Source organism: Lissotriton vulgaris, chromosome 11, assembly GCF_964263255.1.
Source record: "Lissotriton vulgaris chromosome 11, aLisVul1.2, whole genome shotgun sequence".
NCBI lineage: Eukaryota > Metazoa > Chordata > Amphibia > Caudata > Salamandridae > Lissotriton > Lissotriton vulgaris.
In genome coordinates, this window is record NC_141699.1 from 403,762,192 (window position 1) to 403,768,604 (window position 6,413).

Consider the following 6,413-nt stretch of genomic DNA (forward strand, 5'->3'; position numbering starts at 1 on the left):
AGGGATGGCATTCATGAATACTAGGACTGGGAAACATTCTGTTGGTAAACCCTTACATTGACGCCTAGAAAACTCCTTCTCTACAGCATTCCTTTAAAAATACACACGGTTCCCCAAAAGCAGCGCCTATAAATGAACATGTTTTGCTTTGTACGTAGCACTTGGTATGGAAGTGTCCTCCTGCTGTAATTAGAAGTAATCCTATAACGACAATCAAACCTATTGAATTTGTCAAAGTCAGAAATGAGATTCTCAAAATATTAAGGACTAGGAAAGACGGTGACCCTTTATACAGGGCAAAACTCTCAATTTAGGCGAATACTATCTCCTCTTGGGCAAAAGAATCGGTATTTATCAATTGTTTTACTTTTCGTACCTCTCAGCTTCAAAAATACGATGAAAATTGATGTTTTAGTGGTGATGCTGCGAACCCTCCAGAACCAGCGAGGAGCTGGTTACTTAGCACCCGTTCTCTGATACAAGATTTCTTTTACCTAGCTTTCGACTCAAACCTACCTCAAAACCCGAAGGCAGGCGGAGCCAATCCGTGAGCTAGATCACGATAACTGACAGGGAGAGAGGCGGTCTACGTACGGTCTGGTTTGCTGGTCCACATCATCAACGCCTGCAATTGGTCAGAAAGAGAGAAAGGCACGCCCTGAAGTAAACATCTCTGCTGCCCTGGAAGTGACCGCCTTCCCGCCTCCTGGAAGTGATAGGCCCCGACCCGGTAGCAAGAGCTCCAATCCCACATGCACCGCTAATCCAGAATGTGACCTCTGGCGTCCCTAACAACATACCAACACGTTATATCACGAGCGTGTTCGCTCACCCTTATTGTTTATAAATGCGCGGTAGCTAACAAAATAAACCGCTTAGTTACACACTCGTGCCACCCAAATTCGTAGGTGGTGGGCTCTTACCACTTGTGCTGATACGCAGCGGGATGCATCCTGGCTGCACGCTTGCCCGCCTGTCACTGTGTTGTCTAGATGAGGCCATCTTTCGGTCAGGGTCGCTACCCATTGTCAGACCCATTTGTCCGTGTTTTTGTAAATACCTTGTATAAATTTATCTTTGTATCAGGGTGTTATGTTGCTTATATTGCTTTAAGAGCTCGTGCATAGAATGTAGGAATGTTGGTACTGTTTTGTTCTAATGAATGAGTCAGTTGTGAAGCTGTTTTAGGATTGAATACATCGCTTCCCTGGCTCTCACCTGTTGTATGATCTTTCCTTATATATGAATTAAAATAGCTTCATATATATATATATACCTTTTCTGGCTGGATTTCTACAATACAATTTGGCGACGAGGGAAATTGGACATTTGAAGGAAGTGTAATGCGAAATTGGATTTGACGTGGAGAATCGAAAACGAGAAATCCTACATTTAATGAAACGAGCAGAAAAAAAAACTTCGTCAGTGAGTTATTTTACTTGCTTTTAAAAAATGTTTTTAACTTTTTGGACAACGTGAAGGGCATTTTGATCGTGTCCTACCTGAATGGGTTCTTTGTAACCGTTGGAGTGCGCGCCCCGGCTCCATTTTTCAAGCAGCGATGCCATTCTGACTCTGTGCGCGAAGTTGGTACGGGGAAGACTGTACACGTCAGAACGCATGCGCGGAAGCACGCTGGGAGCAGGGTGACGTCAGACGCGAGGTCACGTAGCGTGACCCTGCGTGAAAACCATTTTGTGTGCCAAAATTAATTATTCACGAAGAAACGTACAGCGTGAATACAAGAAGGCGCAAAAGAGTCAACATCGGGGCAGTTATCAAGAATAATTTCCAGTTATCAGGAATAAAAATTAGCTGTTTACATCGTCAGTTACAACAGGTGAGGAAGTCGGGAGAAGGATAATTATTATTTTAGTTTTGTTTTCAAGTTGATATAGCGCTTGATGGTGCATGGAAGAAGGTGATTGCACTGTGAACACTGCTAGTAGTAGAGACAGAGACAACAACATTTCTCTATAAGCCCTCCTGAGCCATTTTGGGTTAAGGGCACTCAACCCAATATAAAGTGGATAGAATGGAAAGAGTATTTTATAAATTATATAGAAGCAGTGGATGAGACAAAAAAAGATGAAATCAGAACAAAAGAAGAGAATTCTGCTACATTCTCTAGGACCAATTGGTTTAAAAACTTTTTCAAGAATGAGTAAATTGCAGACCCTAATTTGGATGATTTTGAGAATGCAATTAGGAACATGGATGAATATTTTGCACCAAAAGTGTGCATAGGCGTCATAAGGCATACATTTTTTCAAAGGAAGCAGACAAAGGAGGAAACTGTGGATGAATGGATTGATGATTTAAAAAAACTTGCCATTGATTGTAAATTTGATAACTTGCATGACGACCTTATACGTGATCAATTAGTAATGCATAACAACAACTCTGCTCTACAAGATCGTCTTTGGGTCAATGGAGACGTGCCTTTAGACGATGTGGTAGCCATTATGAGGAAATCAGAAATGTCTGGAAGGTGCGCTACCGTGGTGAAAGAAACTGATAAGGATATGTCTAAAACATCCGGAACTGTTTTCAAAATCCAGGGTCCTGTGAAGAATTATCGTCAACAGCAACAAGGAAGATGGACTAATCAACCAATGAAGTTTCAGAGCAGGAGTATAGAGGAAAGGAGGTGTTACAGATGCGATAGCAAGGAGCATCTAGCTTTTAGTAAATTCTGTCCTGCTTCAAGGAAGAAATGTGGCATATGTGGACTATTAGGCCATTTTAGTAAAATGTGTCGTAGGCGTAGTAATGTAAAATATGTGTATGATGAGGAAGTAGAGGTGATGGAGGATGAATGTGTAAAGAATGTTAGAGGGAATTACGTTATTAATATTTCAGAAAATTCCTTAAAAGGTAAACCCATTTGTGAGATACCCTTGGTTGGGGTAATTGTGAGTGTTTATGCGGATTCTGGTTCACCGTATACGATCGTGAATGAAGAAATCTGGAGAAAGAAAATGTGTGGGTAAGATTGGTGAACAGTTGAATACACCTGATGTTTGCCCGATCAGTTACACAGGAGAAAAGATTGGCATGATTGGTGTTAGATGGCTTACATTTTTATTCAAAGGGAGGTCCACAAGAGGGAAGGTATATGTGGCAAAAGTAGGACCATCAGTTTTGGGATGGTTTGATCAGAAAAATTTGAACATCATTTTGGACCCAAACAGCAAAGAAAAAGTCCTGATTATGGATGATTGCAGTAAAATGGGGGAGGTACTATCTGAGAACTTTCCAAAAGTTTTTGGCAATGAACTGGGTGTTTTAAAGGGGTTTGAGCACAGAATTATTTTGAAATCTGATGCATAACCGAGGGTACACAACGTAAGACCCATACCCATATTGATCAGAGAGGAAGTTAAAAAGGAGATTCAGCGGTTGCTATCAAAAGGCATAATAGAGGAGATCGAAACATCTGAATGGATTTCTCCAATTGTGGTTGCCTGGAAACCCAATGGGAAAATTCGTTTATGTATTGACTTACGCCACCTGAACAATAACATCGTAATTGAGAAATTTCCCCTACCAAAAAACAACGAAATGGTATCTTCTCTTACGGGTGCAACTTGGTTTTCTACAATTGATCTCTCTGCCGCATATCATCAGGTGGAATTAGACCCGGACTCTTGGAGACTTACGGCGTTTATAACGCCGTTTGGTTGTTACCAATTCACACGTATGCCTTTTGGTTTGGCTTCAGCCGCTGCTGTCTTTCAGCGGCTGATGCATAAACTTTTTGGGGATATGGACATGATTTCTTTTTTTCAGGATGACATTCTTGTGGCGTCAAGCGATAAATCTGGTCATGATTTAAAACTGAAACAAGTTTTGGAAACTTTACAATCAGCAGGTTTGACGGTGGAATTATCCAAGTGTAAATTTAGCCAGAGGAGTGTTTCTTACTTGGGACACATTATTAGCGAAGAAGGTGTCAAACTCAAACCTGCATTAGTAGAAAACATTGTAAAGTTTCCTGTGCCTTGTTCTAAGGATGAAGTGAGAGCGTTCCTCGGCATGGCTGAATATTGTGTGAAATTTATAAAGAATTTTGCTGCAAACGTTTTTAATATACGTGCACTTCTAAAGAAAAACACGAAATTTCTATGGAATGAATTGTGTGAGGAAGAATTCAACATGATCAAAGTTGATTTACAGAATGTGAATGCACTTTCTAGTTTTGACCCTAATGTTGATTGTTTGTTAACAACAGACGCAAGTGACAAAGGCCTGGGTGCAGTGTTGTCACAAAATGATTTGGATGGAAAGGAAAGATTAATCTTGTTTGCCTCTAGAGCTCTTTCTCCTGCCGAGAGTAGATACCCCATTATTGAAAGGGAAGCTCTAGCGTGCGCATGGGCTTTAGAGCATTTTCGAGCATTTGTGTGGGGCAAACCTGTGGTCATTCGAACTGACCACAAACCACTGGTTCGCATTTTGTCATGTGAAGGAATTTCGGGCGCGTCAGCGAGATTAGCTAGATTATCTATGCGTATGAAGGAGAATATTTATAGGATGGTCTACCTACCTGGAAGAGATAATCGCATTGCTGATTGTTTATCTAGACTCCCACTTCCTCTGGAAGAGTGTAATGATGATCCTTGGAGTGAATACTGTGTGGCGTTAGTACATGATTATGGTGCACCCGCCATAAAAAAGACTGAATGGATGGTTGAACAAGGAAAAGACATTGTGTTGAAGAGTGTGATGGATTACATATGCAAGGGTTGGCCCAAGAAAAGAGATATTCCTGGTTTGAATGCATTTTGGCAAATTCGCATGGAGTTGTCTTGTGATAATGGTGTACTTTTTAGAGGTAGCAGGATCATTCCACCAGTGTCTTTAAGAAGGAAAGTATTACAACTATGCCATGAAGGACATTTTGGGATTGTAAGGACCAAATCTGTTGTTAAAGGAATGTTTTGGTGGCCAGGTATTGATGGTGCAGTCGAGGAGTTTGTGAGGAAATGTGGAGTTTGTAATTCCGCTGACAAGACGCTTCGAACTTTAAAACCGGAAATGAGTGATGGTTTGATACCTGATATTCCATGGGATACCGTTGCGGTTGACATTATTGGACCAATAGGGGACTCTAAGGAATTTGGTTTGGTAACTATTGATCTTTTTTTCGAAATGGCCAATTGTCAAGTTTGTTGACAAAATTGATACTCAAACTGTTCTTAAGTTTTTGGATAAGGTTTTCATTATGGAGGGTTTACCTGTTTGCATTCTGACGGATAATGGTGTCCAATTTATGTCTAGGTTGCCTAAAGAGTATTTTGAAAGATGTGGCATTAAACATAAAACCACTGCATTATATAATCCCAGTGGAAATGGCACAGTTGAGAGATTCAACAGGGTAATTAAAGGCATTATTCCGGCTTCTGTGTACAAAAAGTTAGACTGGAAAATACAAGTACAAAAGGCTGATTGGTCTTATAGGATTACTGTCCAAAATAACACTGGTGTGTCCCCGTTCATTATGATGATTGTTTGTTTTATTAATAAACTGTGCGATTACTTAAAATCTTTACAGTATAAGATACAATGAACTACAATAAAATACAATGAAATACCCTCCCCCCTTTCTCGCCCAAAACCAAGTAAAACCGTTAGTGCAACTATATAGTTACAAAGCTGAGTGTGTTAACTGCTATTGTCCAGTCAGGGTTCTATTAAAAGAATAAGAGTTTTGATTTCTCCATGAGACCACGTCTACTAAAGTCTGTCGACATCATCAGTCACGCTGCGGAGCCAGTTGACAGTGGATAGATTTTTCATCAGACCCCTAGCCGACCCAGATTAAATACCTCAGTCCGATGATTCCAATTACTTTGCGACGTCTCCCTGAATTAACTGTAGGCTGACAACTTTGGGGCGACAGGGAAAGCGCTAAGCCCACTGTCGGGGCCCTTCGGATCAGTAGCCTTTAATTGGGAATCGAGTGCCATTTTAACTTAATGGGTGAACTTCCCGACCCTGGCTAATAAGCAGGTTGTGGTTTCTGAGAAACACCAGTCCGAGGCCTCTCTGCATGTTCTATGGCCCAGGTTCCGTAATGCAGGACGTAGCAATCGCTGTTGGTCTCTAGCCAACTTTGTGCAGCAACATAGCATATGTAGCCAGGATTCTCTGCGATAGTTGCAAAGTCGGCAAGCAATGGCTCCGTCCGTTCGTGCCCAATTTGGGTTGAAGTCCGCAATCCTGAGGGCCAAAAGGCGCATAAACAGAATTTTCTGTCTTGCATGGGATGTTAATTAATCTTGCAGGTATGGTTGGGGTTTGCCGGGGATATAGGACTTGTCCAGGGCCAGAGTTAGTGGGTTGTGCCGGAGCGAAGAAAGGTCAAGCTCAAAAGAGATCTACTGGACTTGGCGCTTAACGGCCTGGGC

The 6,413-nt window shown here is 41.4% G+C and overlaps 1 protein-coding gene across 2 annotated transcripts in view; it reads right to left on the reverse strand.

Moving 5' to 3' along the window:
• Positions 1 to 530, reverse strand: part of ELMOD3 (ELMO domain containing 3) — a 227,320-nt gene extending 226,790 nt beyond the window's left edge. The window contains exon 1 of one of the 2 annotated variants that reach the window (XM_086943445.1): positions 377 to 530. The gene's annotated coding sequence lies outside the window, so the exon portion shown is untranslated. The remainder of the gene's footprint in view (positions 1 to 376) is intronic. The other variant, XM_086943444.1, reaches the window with a different exon arrangement.
• Between the last annotated feature and the right edge of the window lie 5,883 nt (positions 531 to 6,413).